The sequence below is a fragment of the Heptranchias perlo genome, chromosome 18, assembly GCF_035084215.1.
Source record: "Heptranchias perlo isolate sHepPer1 chromosome 18, sHepPer1.hap1, whole genome shotgun sequence".
NCBI lineage: Eukaryota > Metazoa > Chordata > Chondrichthyes > Hexanchiformes > Hexanchidae > Heptranchias > Heptranchias perlo.
In genome coordinates, this window is record NC_090342.1 from 50,609,921 (window position 1) to 50,632,532 (window position 22,612).

At 44.8% G+C, this 22,612-nt stretch overlaps 1 long non-coding RNA gene across 1 annotated transcript; it reads right to left on the minus strand.

Moving 5' to 3' along the window:
• Positions 1-7,532: 7,532 nt before the first annotated feature.
• On the minus strand, positions 7,533-20,089 carry LOC137335019 (uncharacterized). Its single transcript, XR_010966305.1, has 3 exons — positions 19,988-20,089; positions 12,122-12,214; positions 7,533-7,590 (listed from the first exon to the last, which is right to left on the minus strand). It is a non-coding gene; the product is annotated as an uncharacterized lncRNA (long non-coding RNA).
• Positions 20,090-22,612: the final 2,523 nt, after the last annotated feature.

Sequence of the window (22,612 nt, forward strand, 5' to 3'; positions counted from 1 at the left end):
AAAATTAATCCCACTGCGTTGCTCTCTCCCTGCTAGGCCTCTGTTTCAAATCTTAATTCAATTTTCCCTTAAAAGATGCAATGGTCTCTACCTCAACCACTCAATCATTCCAGTCTCCAACAACTTTCTATGTAAGAAAATCTCTCCTAACCTCACTTCTCACTCTCTTAGTGACAATTTTAAATTGATGAGCCCTTACCACCTATTCCCCAACCAGAGGAAATAGTCTTTCCCTATTCACTCTTCATCGTTTTAAAAACGCCATTAAATCTCCTCTTGGTCGTCTCAGCCCCACTGGGAGTAGTCCAGGGTTTTAAGTCTCTCTTCAATACTATAGTTTCTGATCCCTGGCATCATCCCGGTCAAATTATGCCATATGGGGTGGAAATTCATTTTCGGGACTGAAATAGGAGCGCACACCAGAAGTTAGAGGCCTGAGGCTCACCCAAAAATTGGGGCTTGGGCCTTATCAGCATATTGCCGGCCAGCTGCGAACACCAATCGGGCCAGAGGCAGCTCGCCAGTTCCACGAGGGAGTTGGGCGGGCTGCTTCCCCGGATGTGGCTCTCAGATAGGGGAGGAGTGGGGTGGGGGGGAGGCGATCGGGTGTTGGGGAATGGTGGGCGGGGGGGGGGGGGGGGGTGGGGGCGTGCTGGCTGCTGTCTGGTTTGTGCCCACACATGTCAACACCGGTCTGTGCCCACATGTGAAGAGCAGCTGATTGGACAAGGTACCAGAGGACTGCGAGTGACTGTGGAGCTGTACCCCAGAAAGTGTTATTGCCTTCAGGAGAGAGAGGGAGAAAATTGAAGGAGTTGGGAGAAAAACTACAGAATTTCAATTTCTGCTTCAGTTGAGTCAGGTTAACAAAGTAATGGTTATTCCTGTTTAAAAACCTGATAAAAAATGACAAGTAATTTTACCAAAATGGCAATGCTTTTTACCAAATACAAATACCGGGTTTGGAGTTCCCCAATCTGCAGGGTACTTAGTTGCCCTTGGCCTAGCTGGACGGTTTCCTTGTATCTTGGGTGGTTCTTGGCCCTCGGGTGTTCTTGCTGTGTCTGGGGTTTCTTGATCTGTGGTAACCTAACAAATCATTAAATACTGGAAGAGCAGATAATTCAACTCCAGCAAAATCAAACACTACCTGCTTGTGTACTGATACAAGATAGAATGTTCACAAAGATACCCACAACGTCCTAAACTGCAGATAATGTTGAAGAAAGCTGGCAATTGGTGACAAGGAACCTTTAATCTTTGGCCTACAGGAGGGAACCTGGATGAAGAAATGATGGAAGCATCAAAGTGGAGTAGAAATCCGTCGTGGGTGGTAACGATCGGCCGCCTGTTATACGCTCCGACGGATACTCAGGCTCATTGAAGTCAATTGCCCAGGTCTGTCCTGTCCACAAAAAGCAGGACAAATCCAATCCGGCCAATTACCTCCCCATCAGTCTAATCTCAATCATCAGCAAAGTGATGGAAGATGTCATCGACAGTGCTATGAAGCAGCACTTACTCAACAATAACCTGCTCACCGATGCTCAGTTTGGGTTCCGCCAGGACCACTCGGCTCCAGACCTCATTACAGCCTTGGTCCAAACATGGACAAAGAGCTGAATTCCAGAGGTGAGGTGAGAGTGACTGCCCTTGACATCAAGGCAGCATTTGACCGAGTGTGGCATCAAGGAGCCCTAGTAAAATTGAAGTCAATGGGAATCAGGGGAAAAACTCTCCAGTGGCTGGAGTCATACCTCGCACAAAGGAAGATGGTAGTGGTTGTTGGAGGCCAATCATCTCAGCCCCAGGACATCGCTGCAGGAGTTCCTCAGGGCAGTGTCCTAGGCCCAACCATCTTCAGCTGCTTCATCAATGACCTTCCCTCCATCATAAAGTCAGAAGTGGGGATGTTCACTGATGATTGCACAGTGTTCAGTTCCATTCGCAACCCTCAGGTGATGAAGCTGTCCGTTCCCACATGCAGCAAGACCTGGACAACATCCATGCTTGGGCTGATAAGTAAGTAAATAACATTTGTGCCAGATAAGTGCCAGGCAATGACCATCTCCAACAAGAGAGAGTCTAACCACCTCCCCTTGACATTCAACGGCATCACCATCGCCGAATCCCCCACCATCAACATCCTGGGCATCACCATTGACCAGAAACTTAACTGGACCAGCCATATAAATACTGTGGCTACCAGAGCAGGTCAGAGGCTGAGTATTCTGCGGCGAGTGACACACCTCCTGACTCCCCAAAGCCTTTTCACCATCTACAAGGCACAAGTCAGGAGTGTGATGGAATATTCTCCACTTGCCTGGATGAGTGCAGCTCCAACGACACTCAAGAAGCTCGACACCATCCAGGACAAAGCAGCCCGCTTGATTGGCACCCCTTCCACCTCCCTAAACATTCACTCCCTTCACCATCGTCGCACCGTGGCTGCGATGTGTACCATCTACAGGATGCACTGCAGCAACTTTCCAAGGCTTCTTCGACAGCACCTCCCAAACCCGCGACCTCTACCACCTAGAAGGACAAGGGCAGCAGGCACATGGGAACAACACACCTGCATGTTCACCTGCAAGTCACACACCATCCTGATTTGGAAATATATCGCCGTTCCTTCATCATCGCTGGGCCAAAATCCTGGAACTTCCTATCTAACTTCACCACACGGACTGCAGCGGTTCAAGAAGGCAGCTCACCATCACCTTCTCAAGGGCAATTAGGGATGGGCAATAAATGCTGGCCTTACAGGCCTCGTGGATGCCCAGTTTTGACCTGCTAGATCTGTTCTGAATCTATCCCATTTAGCACGTTGGTAGTGCCATACAACACGTTGGATGGTGTTCTCAGTGTGAAGATGGGACTTCCTCTCCACAAGGACTGTGTGGTGGTCACTCCTACGAATACTGTCATGGACAGATGCATTTGCAACAGGTAGATTGGTGAGGATGAGGTCGAGCAGTTTTTCCCTTGTGTTGGTTCGCTCACCACCTGCCACAGGCCCACTCTGGCAGCTATGTCCTTCAGGACTTGGCCAGCTCAGTCAGTAGTTGGTGTTACCAAGCCACTCTTGGTGATGGACTTTGAAGTTCCCCACCCAGAGTACATTCTGTGCCCTTGCAACCCTCAGTGCTTCCTCCAAATGGTGCTCAACATGGAGGAGGACTGATTCATCGGCTGAGGGAAAACAGTAGGTGATAATCAGCAGGAGGTTTCCATGTTTGACATGATGCCATGAGATTTCAAGGGGTCCGGAGTCCATGTTGAGGACTTCCGGGGCCACTCCCTCCTGACTGTATATCACTGTACTGCCACCTCTGGTGGGTCTGTCCTGCCGGTGGGACAGGACATACCCAGGGATGGTGATGGAAGAGTCTGGGACGTTGGCTGAAAGATATGATTCTGTGAGTATGGCTATGTCAGGCTGTTGCTTGACTAGTCTGTGGGACAGCTCTCCCAATTTTGGCACAAGTCCCCAGATGTTAGTGAGGAGGACTTTGCAGGGTCGACTGGGCTTGGTTTGCATTTGTCATGTCCGGTGCCTAGTGATCTGTCTGGTTTTATTCTTATTATGACTTTTTGTAGCGAGATTGTACAACTGAGTGGCTTGCTAGGCCATTTCAGAGGGTGATTAAGACTCAACCACATTGCTGTAAGTCTGGAGTCACATGTAGGCCATGGATACATTACGTTATGGGTAACGGACGACAGGTTTCCTTCCCTACAGGACATTAGTGAATCAGATGGGTTTTTACGACAATCCAGTAGTTTCATGGCCACCATTCCAGATTTTATTTAGTTGAATTTAAATTCCCCAGCTGCTGTGGTGGGATTTGAACTCAAAAACTCCGGATTATTAGTCCAGTAACATAACCACTATGTGACCATATTGATTCAAGTCAATGTTAAAGATCTCATGGCAACAACAACAACTTGCATTTATATGGCGTCTTTAACGTAGTAAAACATCCCAAGGCGCTTCACAGGACTATTATCAAACAAAATTTGATACCGAGCCACATAAGGAGATATTAGGACAGGTGACCAAAAGAAGGAGAGAGAGGTAGAGAGGTTTATGGAGGGAATTCCAGAGCTTAGGGCCTAAGCATCTGAAGGCATGGCTGCCAATGGTATATGAACAAGAGGCCAGAAATGGAGGAACGCAGAGATCTCGGAGGGTTGTAGGCTGGAGGAGGTTACAAAGATAGGGAGGGGCGAGGCCACGGAGGGATTTGAACACAAGGATGAGAATTTTAAAATCGAGGTGTTGCTGGACCGGGAGCCAATGTAGGTCGGGGTGATGGGTGAACCGGACTTGGTGCTTATAGCAGCAGGAAGTTCTCCCAGTGTCAGGGTCACAACCAACACCATCTAAAAAATAGATCACTTCATAACCGCTTGTGGCGGATTACTGGTGTAGAATGGCTGCCTTTCACTCACGTAATGACAGACACTACACTTCAAAGGAATTCATTGCTTGAAGCACCTTTTAACAAGTGATAAGGCACTATATAAGTCCAAGTATTACAACAACTCACATTTCTGCACCAATCATCGCCTACATAAAGACATCTCAGAGCACTGAAGCATCAATGTTAATCCACTCGGGGTGATGCACAGCTATCTTACAGCAAGTTATACTCACTTAATAGCAGCTTCTCCAGTCGACTTCCACTACACACCAACAGAACAACACAAAAAGGGACAGAATTAGATCACACTGTTAACTGGAAATTCATAATATAAATCCTAACCAAACAAACAAGGATGTTTTGCACACGAGCCAGTCCCTCACCTAACCTGAGTCCTTTCTTTTAAATAATACCTTGCTGATCTCTCTTGACATGGGTGTCAGCCATGGCGAAGTGGTAGCACCTCTCGCCTCTGAGTCAGGGGGAACTCCTCTGCTCTTCTTCGAAATAGTGTCATGGGATCGTTTATGTCCACCTAAGAGGGCAGACAGAGCCTCAGTTTAGCATCTCCTCTGAAAGACGGCACCTCCGTCAGTGCAGCACTCCCTCGGTACTGCACTGTAAGTGTCAGCCTGGATAATGGGCTCAAGTGTCTGGAGTGGACTTGAACCCAAAACCTTCTGAAAAGAGTGCTACCACTTTGCCATGGATGACACAAAAGACTCCTGTGTCACACTTTTCCCTCCTTCCCTCAGTCCAACATCTCCCAAAACAAGAGCTAACCTTAACGTAGCCCAACAGTCTCAACAGTTTCATGTACTCACCAGGTATCGCTCCACGTGACAGGGAACAGCTTTGGTTTTCAACAGTATTCGTTTGTGCCCTTTTGCAGGGATGAGAGGGATGTGACGCCAATGGAGAGCTGGTTTAAAAACACTTTAGGGGAAAATAAAAATTTAAAACAAAAGATGTTACATTGTAACCTATCCTGCACAAGAGGGTCCAAGAAAAATATTCTTTGAATAAAAATCAAGGCACTTTATAGACGTTGAGCTGTGCATGATGCAGGAGCCGTCATTTTAGAAGTGGAAGATTCTGGGGCTGATCGGGCCACGACCCCAACCCTTAAGCCAGGATCATGCCCACCGGTGCCCTCTAGTGCTGAGCCCACAGCAGTTTGCGGGGTGAGTGATGGGGGGCACTTAATTACATCTCAGGCGCCATCTGCCCCAAGCGGCAGGAAAGTCCAGTGCCCATTGGAGAGGGGAGGATGTTGCCAGGCCCTGCCCATTCCAACATGTCTCCCCTGTGTAAGGGGCAGGGTTGGGGGGGGGGGGGTTGTTGAATTGCTTTTTTAAGCATCACAACATCAAGTTTCATTCTAGGTTTAAACTAATCAGCCTACCCGTTAATTATTTTACCCATAGGATCTCTCCTATCTTTGATAAGCAATAGGGCACAATGGCATCAGACCACATCGTGGCTCAGTGGGTATCATTCTCACCTCTGAGTCATGAAGGTTGTGGGTTCAATGCCCACTCCAGAGACTTGAGCACATAATCTAGGCTGACACTTCAATGCAGAACTGAGGAAGTGATGTGCTGTCTTTTGGAAGAGATGTAAAACCAAGGCCCTGTCTGCCCTCTTGGGTGGTTGTAAAAGACCCCACTGCACTATTTGAAGAAGAGCGGGGGAGTTCTCCCCAGTGTGCTAGTCAATATTTATCCCTCAACCAACATCACTAAAACAGATGACCTGGTCATTATCACATTCGTGATTGTGGGACCTTGCTGTGCGCAAATTGGATTTTGCATTTCCTACATTACAACAGTGACTACAGTTCAAGAGTACTTCATTGGGTGTTAGGGCCTTTGGGAAGTCCTGAGGTTTTGAAATGTAGTAGGAAGTATTATTTTTGGGACACGTTTTCTGATTTTGTTTTCCCCAAATAGCTATACTTATAATTTCAAGGCTTTTTTTTGCTCTGTCATTAGAAAAGTAAAAGGAAATATGGAATCAGTTTTTCCGGATTTACATTGGTTCGATTCCAGTTTTGGGGGAAGAAGGAAATTAAAAGTCAGATGTTTGTGACTAAGTGGTGCAGTGAATTTGAACACTGTCCTTTCACCTCCGAGAACAAGGTTTAAATCGGCCCAGACGAATGCGATTGATGCTTTCTACCTCTGGCGGTGAGCGTATGTGTCTTGACGGTTACCGTTTGCAGACTTCAGATGGACACGGCACCAACCTCCCTTGTCATGGGAAGGCCATGTGCCCAGCAGAAACAGCAATGGTGACAAGAGTCATTGTAGCAATAGGGTCTTATGAATTTGGACAGACTCTACCCAAATCTTGGTGGACCCGGAGTTACAGTACAGACACTGCCTAAAATTCCACACAGTTTGGAAGCGAACCTCAGTCAGAGATGCTCGAGGGATGGTGGGTGTAGGAAATGATGAGAGGACAGGTTCAACAACACAGCGAGTTGTTATGATCTGGAATTCACTGCCTGAAACAGTGGTGGGAGCATATTCAATAGTGACGTTCAAAAGGGAATTGGATATATACTTAAAAAGGAAAGATTTGCAGTACTACGGGGAACGAGTGGATAGCTCTTACAAAGAGCCGGCACAGGCATGATGGGCCAAATGGCCTCTTTCTGTATATGGTTCTATGATCTAAGGGTTATGGCACATTACTGAGGCAGGGTTTGTTTGGCCTGTGCTGTTCCTTTTCTGGGAATGCCAACGTTCAGTTCCCCAGAGCCAACATTGTCAATTTTGATGAGCGCAAAGATTCAGCAGAAGTTACAGGTCTGCTCACAAAATCCTCCAGCGTGTTCCAACGGTTACAAGCCTGCCTCCTTCCACGTGCGGTTCCCCATCAACCACGCTGTGAGACGGGAAACGTGGCAATGTGGGTGCTAACAGCCGCGTGTACCAGTGTGCCAAAACATCAGGGTGCAAATATAGGTTCTACCCGAGAGTATCAAGGACCTTCATTGAATTCTCAACAAAGCAGAATGTGCAGCTTTATTCTAACCAAATATCTCTCTAAACTACATGACCGCAAAGCTGTACGTTACTTACTTCTGTTCTTTAATCGATGAACTTTTGCCAGTTTTTCTGGGCTTCTGCAAATCAGGGTCATTAGCTCTACATATCTGCATTAAACAAAGTCACAAAGCTCTAGAGAAAAAGCATGTTTGAATCCTTAAAAAATACATTCAAATATGACTCTCAAAATGCATTTTCTTCCTTGACGTCAGCCACATATTTCAGGTTGCAATCAAATATTTAATGCCAGCATTGAGGCATTAGGTGTCAGCCATGGCTCAGAGGTACCACTCTCACCTCTGAGTCAGAAAGCTGTTGGTTCAAGCCCCACTCCAGAGCCTTTAGCCCAGAATCCACGCCGACTCTCCAGTGCAGTACTGAAGGAGTGCTGCACTGTCGGAGGTGCCGTCTTTCGGATGAGATGTGTAAGAAATACGATTTCTAGACCAAATCATAATCATGTATCCCATCATGCAAAGCTTCAGGCGCTTGGCTAAAAAGCGATGCTGTGGGAAGCGCAGACCTTGTGTCTATGAGACAAAGGGAGCCAACATTCCATGGGAATTGTTAAGTCTTACATTAGGCAAAGTGATTGGGAAGATTGCTAGACAATAGAAGCGTGAAACAGACACACTGAAGACCAATAGTCAGAAACAGAAACCAGAAGTCCCAAGAGATAATCAAAGGCTCAGAACATCAACACAGACTAATCCTGTTATGTTAATTGCAGGAGCTTTGCTCAGATAATTAGGTAACCTTCTTGATTGGCATGCACAGGATGAGGCATCTTAAATATCTGCATCCGAACAATTCAAATTAAGATTGTGGACATACTTACACAGAAAGATAAGGACATGTCCCTCCCCCATAAGCTAGATAGAATTGACAACAGTTAACCCCATAGAATAGATATCTGAAATACGTCCGAAACAATGGGCCCCCTTGGGGGATGATGTCCGGGATAGATGACATTGTGGAGCTAATGTCATTAAACTACTAGAAGCAAATACGCTTCAAAAAGATATAAAAACTGGGGCATTGTCCCACCAAATAGTTAGAAGCAGCTTCTCAGGATGGCAGAGGTCCACATACCCTATGATCCAGGTCTGATCAGTCTGACATCCCTGATGGAGAGACATTATAAGGATCTGGCTGAGGCAGCCTATGAGTACAAGAACAGGAAGGGGAAGAAAAGAGAGAGCCGCTAAACGAAGGAGAAACTGGCTGAGGTCCCAAGGCTAGAATGAATCCGATAAGGGCACTTAAGCTGAGTGGGACAGGGGAGCCCATAGTGGAAATGATCATCCCATATGTTAGCCGGCAGTTAAAAGAGATGATGCATGACATCCCAATAATAAAGGTCTGAGAGGATCCTGGTACCAGCCTGGCTATGAGCGAGCAAGCCTCCGATCTACATGAATGTAATAACAAGGAAAGGATAAAGTTATTTCTTCACATATGTCACCCCGAGGTATATAAGGCACTATCAGGTGACCTTAAAAATGGGAAAGGCACCTTGGAGGAAGCTAGATGGAGGGGATGGAAAGCCATGGAGCATGGAACAGATTCAAACCGGACAGCCTTGAAAAGGTTACTAGAATGTAGGCAAGAACATAACGAAAACCCACAGGCTTTTGCAGACAGGCTGTGGAACCATTGTAAAGGTGCCTTAAGACTGTAATGGTTTGGGCTGCCCTGGCACAAGGCAGTGGGTCCAGTATCTCCTAGGGCCATTCAATGATAAATATGGGACCATTAGTGAAATATATGATCCTACGGTAGCAGCCCATGATAAGGCATGGGTAGTGGGGTGGATGAACTGCAAATGGGAACAAGGCAAGGGCGGCCAAGATACATGCGGTACAACCCCAGAGAGGCCCAACGGCCCCACCCTGGAGGAGCAAGGGAAGATCTCAGTTCTATCCTGCCCCACCGGCCAACCAGAGACCAGTCAAGACCAGAGTGTTGGGATTGCGGCCAGACAGGTCATTCCTCCCAGAAATGTCCTAAGAAGGTGGCAGCCGCAGCTTGCCCATACGGAAATAGTAAGGAAGGAGAGTCAGAGATAGAACGCTTGCGGATAAAGGTGGGACGACTGGAAAGGCATATGGGTCATTCTGGAAAAGGAGGCTGAATAGACAGCACCCAGCCATTCAATACGGATGATCACACAGCCAGCATACAAGCTGACAATCCTCGGCCTCGCCGGTAGAGGGTTCCATTAGTCGATTACATATGGGCCCCCATGGTAGACCCCAAGTAGACACGTGGGTAGGAGGCCGTCCCAGAGTATTACAATCGACACTGGGGTATCTCACGTGTGTCTGTGGAGAGACATATCACAACAGTTTGGTTTTAAGGGATTTATAGAATTAGGAGGATTTGGAGGAGGCAGAGAGAAAAGGAAATAATGGAAACAGGCCTAAAAGTAGGAAATAGGACTACGTGTCATAATATAATGCACTGGAATGCAAGGGGAGACAGAGGATGGTATATTGCCAGTGGACTGGCTAGGTAACCATGACATTATAGTGGACATGGTTAACTGGCAAGTGGAAAAAGGGGCAAAACAAGGAGAAATAGTTTTTAAACATGAGGGGACGATCGGGTCTGTGGGGACAAAATGAACGTATGACCTGGGGGGCCTTTTAGGAAAAGTAAAGGCACACTCTAAAAACACCCCCTGGACAGATGAAAATGGAGTAGCAGACAAACCCGCCCGCACTTTCCAGCAGAGTGATGAAAGCTGGAGCCTAAATCTCCCGGTTACGTATCAATGACCCCTGTTATCACTACACCAAAACCCACTGAACTTAATAGAGTTACAGGACCAGGATTCCTGGCTCAAACAGATTAAAGAGGCCATTACGAGCACGGCATTGTGGCCTCCTAAAGCCTCTAAAAATGCTGAGGGACTCACAGTAAGCCCAGATACGTTACCAAGAACGAGTGGTAATTCCCACCCCCTTACGTATGGAAATTGTTCAGTGGACTCATACATCCAGCGGCCATCAGAAGGGAGATGGCCTGATTCAGAGGCTACTCCCAAATATGTGGTGGCCTGCAATGGGTGACGTTGTTGGGGAAGTGGTAAACCAATGTATCACTTGTGCCCAAAAATTAAAATTCCACCAGGACATGTTAAAGTCACAGCAGGGCCATGGAAATGCCTGCAGATTGACTACATCGGGCCCTTGTCTTGCACTGCGCGAAAATAGTAAACCCAAGGTGATGATAGGTAAGACCAAGATAAACGTTAAAAGTGGGGAGTAAGGTGAAATATATCCCAGAATGGTCACACTCAGGGTCAAAAGGAGGGAGATGTGTAAGAAATACGATTTCTAGACCAAATCATAATCATGTATCCCATCACGCAAAGCTTCAGGCGCTTGGCTAAAAAGCGATGCTGTGGGAAGTGCAGACCTTGTGTTTATGAGACAAAGGGAGCCAACATTCCACAGGAAATCAGGCAAAGTAATTGGGAAGATTGCAGAGAAAACAGACGTGTGAAACAGATACATTGAAAACCAATTGTCAGAAACAGGTAACAGAAGTCCCAAGGCATAATCAAAGGCTCAGAACATTGTCACAGACTAATCCTGTTATGTTAATTGCAGGAGCTTTGCTCAGATAATTAGATAACCTTCGTGATTGGCATACACATGATGAGACATCTTAAATGTCTGCTTCCGAACAATCCAAATTAAGATTGTGGACATGCCTTCACAGAAAGATAAGGGCATGTCCCTCCCCCATAGCTAGATAGAATTAACAACAGTTAACCCCATAGAAAAGGTGTCTGACAAACAGTTAACATCATAGAATGGATATCCGAAAGGTGTCTGGAACAATGGGCACCCTGGGGGGATGATTTCCGGGACAGATGACATCATGGGGCTAATGTCATTAAGCTACTAGGAGCAAATATGCTTCAGAAAGATATAAGAACAGGGGCATTGTCCCACCAAAAAATTAGAAGCAGCTTCGCAGGACGGCAGAGGTCCACACGCTCTACAAACCAGGTCTGATCAGCCTGACATCTCCTAGGGACAAGCAGGTTGTACAATTCTTGTTTATTTGATATAACTGTATTAGAACAACATTATATAAATACTTGTTTGGTATAACTGTACTATAACGTTGTTCTTGTGTCTACAATAAAGGTAGCATGTTCGGTCACACTCGGGCCCGAATCTTCAAGGAAGCTATTATTAAGAAGGATTAACAACCCTTGGTAACATTAATAATAACATATTTCCAATGAGATGTTAAACCAAGGCCCTGTCTGCCCTCTCAGGTGGATGTAAAAGATCCCATGGCGCTATTCAAAGAAGAGCAGGGGAGTTCTCCCCGGTGTCCTGGCAAAATATTTATTCCTCAACTAACATCTAAAACAGGTGATCTGGTCATTATCTCATTGCTGTTTGTGGGACCTTGCTGTGTGCAAATTGGCTGCCTTGTTTCCTACATTACAACAGTGACTACACTTCAAAAAGTATCTCATCGGAAAGCGCTCTGGGACGTCCTAAGATCATGAAAGGTGCGATATAAATGCAAGCCTTTCTGTTTTTTTGAGGCAATCTCCCAAAGTCACTGTGCTGCAAAGTGTTTGCAGCATTACAGAGAACGTTCCCTTACCTTGGGAAACATTTTGCTGTAACTGTCTCTCGGTCAATGTCTCCATGTGCAATATCCACCTGCATCGGGTCTGAGACTTAACTCTTTAAATGCCTAGAGCATGAGATAAAAATAATTTAAGAATGGAAAGCAGAATAAAATGAACGAGAATAAACTGTCAATTCCAAGGGACAGCCCGTTGCAGTAAAGTGGGTCCTGGTCTTTTGGGGCCTTGATTTAAAGCAAGTCCAGACTGATGGGATGGAATGTTTCTGTCAATCTAGTAGCTGTAAGAATCCTATGCAAAGAAATTTTGAGGACTCTCAACCAAGTTTAAGTGAGCAAAAGGCCATAATACAGCATAAGAACAGGAGTAGGCCATTCAGCCCCTCGAGCCTGTTCTGCCATTCAATGAGATCATGGCTGATTTGTATCCTAACTCCATCTACCCGCCTTGGCTCCATATCCCTTAATACCCTTGGCTAGCAAAAATCTATCGATCTCAGATTTACAATTATTAATTGAGCTAGCACCTACTGCTTTTTTGTGGGAGAGAGTTCCACATTTCTACCACCTTTTGTGTGAAGAAGTCTTTCCTAACTTCTCTCTTGAATGGCCTGGCTCTGATTTTAAGGTTATGTCCCTTGTCCTAGACTCCCCCACCAGCAGAAAAAGTTTCTCTCTATCTACCCTGTCAATGCCTTTCAAAATCCTAAAAACCTCAATCAAGTCACTGCTTAACTTTCTATATTCCAGGGAATACAAGCCTAGTTTCTCCTCATAATCTAACCCTTGGAGCCCTGGTAACATTCCTGTGAATCTGCGCTGCACTCCTTCCAATATATCTTTTCTAAGGTGCGGTGCCCAGAACTGTACACAGTACTCCCGATGTGGTCTAACCAGGGCTTTGTATAGCTGTAACAAAACTTCCTCCCCTTTATAATCTAGCCCTCTAGATGTAAAGACTAACATTCCATTAGCCTTTTTGATTATTTTTTGTACCTGACCACTACATTTTAGTGATCTGTGTAGCTGGACCCCTAAATCTTTTAGGACCTCCACTATTTTCTCCATTTAAAAAATCTATCCTTTTTCGGTCCAAAATGGATGACCTCACACTTACCTGCTTTGAAATCCATCTGCCTCACTTAATCTATCAATGTCTCTTTGTAATTTTATGCTCCCGAATACACTTCTTACTATGCTACCAATCTTTGTGTCATCGGCAAACTTGGATATATGGCTCTCTATTGTGTTATCTAAGTCATTAATAAATACAGTGAATGCAAGTCTATGCAACCTGTCCTCATAATTTAACCCTTTTAGGAAAAACTAAAATACTTAAAAAAAAGATAAAGAAACTCCTCATCATGTCCTTGTGACAAGAACCTCTTGTGATGTCTGAAACTTGTCTGGCAGTTTTTAATATAAACAGCCCCTCTAACTGTTCAAATATTGCAGACACATTTCCACCAACACAAGCACCCAGTTTTGTTCTGCAAGCTATGGATTCAGAATATATTGCTCCCCCCACACAAACATCAGTTTCCCCCATCCATTACAGCTTCCGTCCTGTTGTTCAAACCCTGGCAAGTAAGGATGGGAATGAGAACACGGCAGGGTTCAATAAAAGGAAGCAGGGTATGGAGAGAGTTCTTACCTGCGAGTCAGAATTGTCAAAAAAGGCACAGCAAAAACGCCAATAAAAATACAGAAATCTCTTTAGGAGAAATTAATGAAACGGCATTGATTCTGTCCAAAAAATCTTGGAGGGGGAGACAACATTATCATACAATTTTTATCTACACTCTTCCCCACCTCACCGAAAAGTTTCAACTCATGAACATCCCAATTTCAACCCGTCCCATCAACCAAAGGTACCTGTGACACAGTCACACCTCAGAGGAAAGCAAAGGTACAGGAAGGGGAGAGTGTGACTGTTAGTCAGCAGGGTAAAGACAACAAAGGGGAGGAAGAGAAAAGGGTCCCACAGACACTGGTCCTATCCAACAGGTACAATGTACCTACTATCTGTGAGGATAAGGATGAAGGCTGCAGGGTAGGCAGCCAGAATGTTAACCATAGCACCGTGGAGCAGGAGGCAGTCTAAGGGGGGAGGAGCAGATTAGAAAGGTTGTAGTCATAGGGGATTCGATAATTAGGGGGATAGATAGCGTCCTCTGCAGTCGCCACCGAGAGTCCAGGAAGGTGTGTTGCCTACCTGTTGCAAAGGCAAGGGATATCTTGGAGCAACTGGAGAGGAACTTGGAAAGAGAGGGGGAAAATTCAGTTGTCATGATTCATGTTGGGACCAATGACATAGGAATGAAAAGGGAGGAGGTCCTGCTAAGAGAATATCAGAAGGGAGGAGGTCCTGCTAAGAGAATATCAGAAGTTAGGAACTAAATTAAAAAACAAGACCTGACAGTGGTAATCTTGGGATTACTACCTGAGCCACATGCTAATTGACATAGGTATAAACAGATCACGACGGTGAATGCGTGGCTGAAAGACTGGTGTGGGAAGGAGGGGTTCCATTTCATGGGACACCGGCACCAGTACTGGGACAGGAATAAGCTGTACTGCTGGAACAGGCTGCACCTGAACTGGAATGGGACCAGTGTCCTAATGAAAAGCATAAACAGGGATGTGGTCAGGATTTTAAATTACTAAGATGGGAGGAGGGACCTGGTGAAAATAAGTAAGTCTGAAGATAAAAGAAGTAGGAGATGAGAGTAAAGGTCAGACCAAGGTAAGGAACAAGGGTAACATAAACGGTCAAGGAACAAATACAATTATAGCACATAAGTACAAAAATAAAGGGAGGGGAACAATTATTAAAAACAAATGAAATTGCCAGTACAGCAATGTGCACAGCATCCGAAACAAAACGGGGAAACTGGAGGCAATAATGGTAGCAAGGAGCCAGATGTGGTGGGGATAACTGAAACATGGCTACATAAAGAACAGGACTGGCAGTTAGATATTGCAGGATATAACGTATTTAGAAAGGATAGAGAAGGAAGAAGGGGGGTTCGGGTAGCTGTACTAATTAGGGACAACATAATGGCAATAGAAAAAAAGGGTGTAATGTTAAGATAGAAACAGAATCCATATGGATTGAGACAAAGGATAAAAAGGGATTGATCATGATAATAGGTATATTCTACAGACCACCCAATAGTGGAAGGGAAGTGGAGGATGAAATATGTAGACAAATCTATGAAATGAGTAAAAAACATTGAATAATAATCATGGGAGATTTCAACTATCCCCAAATAAACTGGCAAGAAGAGATCAGGAAAGGGGAAAAGGGAAAGGACCTTTTACAGTCTGTACAGGACTCTTTTCTTACCCAGTATGTGAGAAGCCCAACAAGAGAGGAATCACTGCTGGACCTAATAATGGAAAGTGAGCCAGAATTGATAAGAGAAGTAAGCCTTCTGGAACATCTAGGCAATAGCAATCATAACATAATAAGGTTTAAAATAATGATTGAGAAAGACATAAGTAAGACAAAGACCAAAGTAGTATATTGGGAAAAAATCTAATTTTAAAGGAATGAGAATGGAACTCGGGAAGGTAAACTGTAAAAAAAAATGACAGACAAAGAGATAGAACAGCAGTGGGAAATACTTAAAACGGTGATCAATAGAGTTCAGGAGAAATATATTCCTTTAAAAAACAAGAACAAACTAGTCAATAATGAAACATAATGGATGAATAAAGAGATACGGGTAAAATTGAAACTAAAGAAAAAGGCATACACTAAAAAAAATAGACAATAAAGGAGAAGATGACAAAAGAGAATATGAAGAGGTTAGGAAAGAAGTCAAAAAAACAATTAGGAAGGTAAAGAGGAACTATGAAATTAAATGATCAAGGAATATAAAAAGAAATAGTAAAGTATTCTACAGGCACATAAATAACAGAAAAAAAATCAGGACAGGGATAGGGCCACTAAGGGATGCACAAGATAAACTCACAGGTAATGACAGCGAAATGGCAGAAATATCGAATAGTTACTTTGCCTCAGTATTTACCAGAGAGACTAACAAAGTGGGCATGACATTAAAAGAAGAGATCAAAAAAGATATAAAGACATTTGAGATAGAAAGGGGGAAGATAATTGATAAACTAATCAAGTTTAGAGAGGATAAAACCCCTGGGATGGATTGCACCCACACATTAAAAGAAGTTAGGGAGGAGATAGCAGAAGCACTATTACATATATATAAAAATTCATTAAAAAAGGGAATAGTGCCAGAGGATTTGCGAACAGCTAATGTGATTCCTATATTTAAAAGGGAGATAGAACCAGTCCAGGGATCTATAGACCAATTAGCTTAATGTCGGTGGAAGGAAATATTTTGGAATCTTTACTCAAAAATGTAATAGAAAAATATCTAGAAAATGAAAATATAATAAAGAATAGTCAGCACAGATTTCAGAAGGGAAAGTCATAATTGACCAACCTTATTGAATTCTTTGAAGAAGGAACAGAAACAGTAGAGAAGGGTAATATAGTAGATGTAATATATTTGGATTTTCAAAAGGCCTTCAATAAGGTACCGCACTGTAGACTTGTGACTAAGGTCAGAGCATGTAGAGTCAGGGGACAGGTAGCAGAATGGATAGTGAGCTCACTACATAACAGGAAACAGAGTGTAGGGGTTATGATTAGCTACTCAGACTGGCAAAAGGTGGGAAGTGATGTTCCACAGGGATCGGTGCTAAGACCACTGTTATTCACAATTTACATTAATAATTTGGACTCGGGAATCAGAAGTATAATTTCAAAATTTGCAGATGACACCAAATTGAGGGGTGTAGTTGTTACAAAGGAAGAATGCGTCAAAATGCAGGAAAACATTAATAAATTTAGAGAATGGGCATATAATTGGCAAATGAATTTCAATGTAGATAAGGGATAGGTTTTGGTAGGAAGAATAAGGAGACCACATACTGCTTGGATAATAAGAGTTAAATGGGATAGAGGAGCAAAAGGATCTCAGCGACAGATACACAAATCACTAAAAGTAGCGAAGCAGGTTAATAAGGCCATAAAAAGGCAAATCAAGGATTGGGGTTCATTTCTAGAGGGATAGAATTGAAAAGCAGAGAAGTTACGTTAAACTTGTATGGAACCTTGGTTAGAGTTGGAGTACTGTGAACAATTCTTCTCTCCATATTATAAAAAAGATATAGAGGCATTGCAGAAGGTGCAATAAAGATTCACAAGGATAATACCAGAAATGAGAGGAGATACTTATCAGGAAAGACTAAACAGGCTGGGGCTCTTTTTTCTAGAGAAGAAAAGGCGGAGGGGTTATCTGATTGAGGTCTTTAAGATAATCAAAGGGTTTAATAGGGTGGAAGCAGAGAAAATATTTCCACTTGAGGGGGAGTCCAAAACTAGAGGTCATAAATATAAAATAGTCACTAATAAATCCAATAGGGAATTCAGGAGAAACTTCTTTACCCAAAGAGTGGTTAGAATGTGGAATGCAGTACCACAAGGAGTAGTTGAGGCGAAGAGCATAAGGTGTAATTAAAGGGAAGCTAGATGAGCACATGAGGGAGAAAGGAATAGAAGGGTATGCTGATAGGGTTAGATGAAATAGATGAATAGATAGATGAAATGAGGAAGCTCCTGTGCAGCATAAAGGCCAGTTGGGCCGAATGGCCTGTTTCTGTGCTATAGACTCGATGTGATCAGTTTCAACCCGTCCTGTCAACTGAAGGTACCTGTGATCAGTTTCAACCCATCCTGTGAACCAGAGGTTCCCGTGATCAGTTTCAACCCGTCCTGTGAACCAGAGGTTCCTGTGATCAGTTTCAATCTGTCGGTGAACCAGAGGTTCCCGTGATCAGTTTCAATCTGTCGGTGAACCAGAGGTTCCTGTGATCAGTTTCAATCTGTCGGTGAACCAGAGGTTCCCGTGATCAGTTTCAATCTGTCGGTGAACCAGAGGTTCCCGTGATCAGTTTCAATCTGTCGGTGAACCAGAGGTTCCCGTGATCAGTTTCAATCTGTCGGTGAACCAGAGGTTCCTGTGATCAGTTCCAAAGCTTCAACCCTCACTGGTCACACACCAACCAGCGAGTCACTATTACAATTCGACTCCACCTTGTAACATCCTCCCACCAACCAGGTTATTGACAGCCCCTGGGTCATGGCGTTCGTAACACCTACTGCCTGGTGTCACTCCAGTTGGAGGTACACCCCGCCGAGGTGATCCTCGATTTGAGGAGATTTAGACGCTGCAGTGTTGAGAAGGGAATGAAGCTTCTACCTGTAGATCAAGCTAACGACAATCGTACACTTCAGTGGAATTAAAAAAACCCTCACCTCCAAGTGAAGCTGTCAGGCAGAGTTCTGGAACTCTGAAACAAATGGGAGGTGCAATAATATAAGCCACAACAGAATGACGCCGTCATGCATAACTTGTGGCACCGTAGGTTATTGTGTCTTAAAAATATAAAGAAGCCTGGAGCATGAAAAGGCCAATGGGCCTATCAAACCCACTCTACCCCAGAGATCATGTATGATTATTCTGTTATGGACTTCCTTCCTACATCACTTGCTCATTCTAAGGAATAATCAGTTCCTATCCCTACATCCCCTGGGAAAAAGAAACAAGCAGCATTGTTAATATCTCTGTAACCCTCAATTCCCCTTCTAAAAGGCTATTGATCCAATTCCTTTTAAAGGATCAACTGACCAAGAATCAATGCTTTTCTTGGTGTCTGTTCCACATATCCATTATCCTCTGGGAATTACTTTATTGTCCAAACGTCTAAACTTACTCGAGGCTTGTGAATTTTGTACGTGTGTCTTACCTACTGCTGATCGTAGCCAGAGTATCTCCAGCAATGGCTTCTCTTCCCGCCCCTGCACTATTTCCTCTGCAATCCCCCCAAGGATCTATCCTTGCCCCCCTCCTCTTCCTCATCTACATGCTGACCCTTAGCAACATCATCCACAGACATGGGGTCAGCTTCCACATGAACACTGATGACACTCAGCTCGACCTCTCCACTACCTCTCTTGACCCCTCCACTGCCTCTGTCTTGTCAGACTTCTTGTTCAATATCCAGTCATGGATGAACTGCAATTTCTTCCAGTTAAACATTGGGAAGAATGAAGCCACCCTCTTTGGCTCCTGCTACAAATTCCATACCCTCACCACCGATTCCATCCCCCTCTCCGACCGCTGTCTCAGACTGTTAGCAAATTCAGCGTCCTATTCAACCCCAAGCTGAGCTTCCGACCCCCCATATCCTCCCCATCACAAAGACCACCTACATCCACCTTTGTAACATCGGCCGTCTCCACCCGTGCCTCAGCCCATCTGCCATTGAAGCTCTCATCCATGCCTTTGTCACCTCCAGACTCGACTGTTCCAATGCTCTTCTGGCTGCCCTCCCATCTTCTGCCAGATGTAACCTTCAGCTTATCCAAAATTTTGCTGCCCGTATCCTATCCTGCACCAAGTGCCGCTCAGCCATGAGGTGCACTTGCTCCCCCGAAAGGCACCTGGACTCCCATGGATAAAGGGGGAACTGATAATACGTCGCTATGGAACCATTCATGGCTAGTCCATTTCTATCCATAATCCCTGTCCTCGCTGACTCACATTGACTCCCAGTCCCCCAATGCCACCAATTTAAAATTCTCATCCTTGTGTTTAAATCCCTTTATGGCCTCGCCCCTCCCTATCTCTATCACCCCCTCCAGCCCTACAACCCCTCCCAAACTCCCCATTCACTCACCCCTTCACCCCACCATTAGTGGCCATGCCTTCAGTTATCTTGGCCTCAGGGATTTTCTTCCTCAGCCCCTCCACCACTCTCTCCTCCTTGAAGACCCTCATTAAAACCTACCTCTTTGATCAAGCTCATAATATCTCCCTCTTTGGCTCCACATCGATTTTTATGCCTCTGATTATGTCTCTGGGAAGTGCCTGGGGACGTTTTGAATGCAAGTTGTTCTTGTGCCTTGTAGTCCGATCTCCATTGCCCAAGTAAAATAGCTGGCTTACTTCAAACTATTTTATACCGTTGATTATTTTAAGGATCTTTCAAATGTATTGTGTTGCTTGCAGATGACAGCTTCATCCAAGTTCCTCCCCAAGGTAGCAACACTCCTTTTAAAAACATTGTGGTGGCTTGCAGCTTAAATGTTGCCAAGTGGATACCGTTGGCATGGTGATAAGAAGCTGTTCTAAACCATTACCAGGGTCACGTGCCTTACATCCTCTTCAGCAGGGTAGCAATGCAGTAGACAGTGTCATGATGACGTCATTGGTGTGCAGCGACTTCACTACGTTATTGTCTGTACACAGCCAGCGTGAGGGGTAACAGATGTTGTTTTAACCCTATGCGAACAGAAATAGCATAGGTTGTTCCGAATATCACACATCTGGCAGGAAGTAGCTAGTCGGATCATTTAGGGCTTTTAGGCACATAACTGTACAGCTCATGTAAAAACAAACTTTATCATATTTCGAGAACTACCTTTTTAGGTGCCAGCGTTGGATCAGTGGGTAGCACTCTTACCTCTGAATCAGAAGGTTCATGGGTTCAAGTCCCACTCCAGGAACTTGAGCACATAATTTAGGCTGACGCTTCAGTGCAGCACCGTCGGAGGTGCTGTCTTTTGGATGAGACGTGAAACCGAGGCCCCGTCTGCTTTCTCAGGTGGACACAAAAGATCCCATAGCACTATTTCAAAGAACAGCGGAGTTCTCCTGGTGTCCTGGCCAACATTTATCCCTCAACCAACATCACTTAACATGATCTGGTCATTTATTTAATTGCCATTTCTGGGACCTTGCAGTGCACAAATTGACTGCTGTGTTTCCTACATTACAACAGTGACTACACTTCAAAAGCACTTCATTGGCCGTGAAGTGGTTTGGGACATCCTGAGGTCGTGAAAGGCGCTAAATAAATGCACGTCTTTCTTTATCTTGGAGCAGGCTGCTTATCCATAGCACAGCAAGAGAAACACAAACACAAGCACCTTCCTTATAAAGCTGTCTACTTTATTTCAAGACTAATAAAAAATTTGGAGTAGAAGAATATCAACAGTATAAAAAAAGTACAAAACTGGCTCCATAGATCTCTAATACATTACAAAGTGCATCACTAAAATACATCCTGCTGCACTAAACTAGGTCAAGAAGGGAAAGGAGACAGTGGCGTTTTTTGTTGCAGAGAAAAAAATAAATAATAATAAATAGAGTGACAGGGTAGTAAGCTCAGTCGCAAAGCCCAGGGGGTGAATTCAAACCCTGGCCTCAAGCTCAGGTTCAACCAAGAACTGCGCGACCAGGGACTAAATCCTGCCCGGACAGAAGGCATGCGGGTGAAGTGGTTGGCACAATTTCATGCGCTCTTTCCCAACATGCTTAATGCACACACACGCACACACGAACAGTACGACACGACAAAAAAAAAAATCAACAACCCCATAGCAACTATTTTTTGATAATGAACACCGGCAACTCCACAGCGAGCATGCTCAGTAGGCAGTGTGGAAACAGGAAGTAAAGACGCAGTCTGAAGCTTAGGCCTTCGCCCCCCCCCCCCCGCCCCTCAAATGTGAGAATTGCACAATTTGGAAGGCAGAAGCTAAATTCTGGAAATATTGGCCATCTGAAACCGGCCCGTTCTGATGTTGCCTTGGCAACTGTGAATAAAATTATGTCTCAGCACGGGAGGCCATTCAAGTGACTACTCCAATTGCACCCCCCTGCCTTTTCATAGAATCTTAGAGCACAGGAGGCCATTCGACCCATCGTGCCTGTGGCGGCTCTTCTGAAAGAGCTATCCAATTAGTCCCACTCCCCCGCTCTTTCCCCTTAGCCCTGCGATATTGCCCCGTGCTTTAATTTTCACCAAGCGCTGATGTCTTTGCGAGAGTGAGCCCCTCATCAGCAGTGAGCTGTTTTTAATAGTCAGTTTGCTTTCCTTGTATTTGCACACGGTCTCTGTATGAAATAGAACCAAACAGGCCGACTACTCCGTTTGTTCAGCTGCAGAGCGCTGGGGCAGCAGTCGCAATACTGCTTCCCAGAGAAGTGAGTTCGTTGGTCTCAGGCTGGAACGCTACAGCTGGCCTCAGTGCCCCTGGGCTGGTGGGGGGATAGGGAACCAACGGGGTGAATTTAACCCAGGGTGGGTGGAGGGGCTCTCCCGCCAGCACCAAGGGCACAGTGCCTTCAGGAGAGGGGGCAAATTGGCAATGGGGGGAAAAGGGGGAAGTTGTTCGAACTTTTGTTTAATGCGTCAAAATGATGGCAAATCCAGTTGCCAAACACAATAATACTTTGCAAATGGCCGTCTTTAAAGTAAAATTATAGATTCAAAATGGCAGCTTTGGCGGCAGACCGTTTTCTGCATTCGTATGTTTACGAGTTGACTCAGTGCAAGAGACACGATCGCCAAATCCCATTTAATGAAAGGGAGCGAAGTGACAAGACTGGTTTTAGTGAAGGGCGGGTT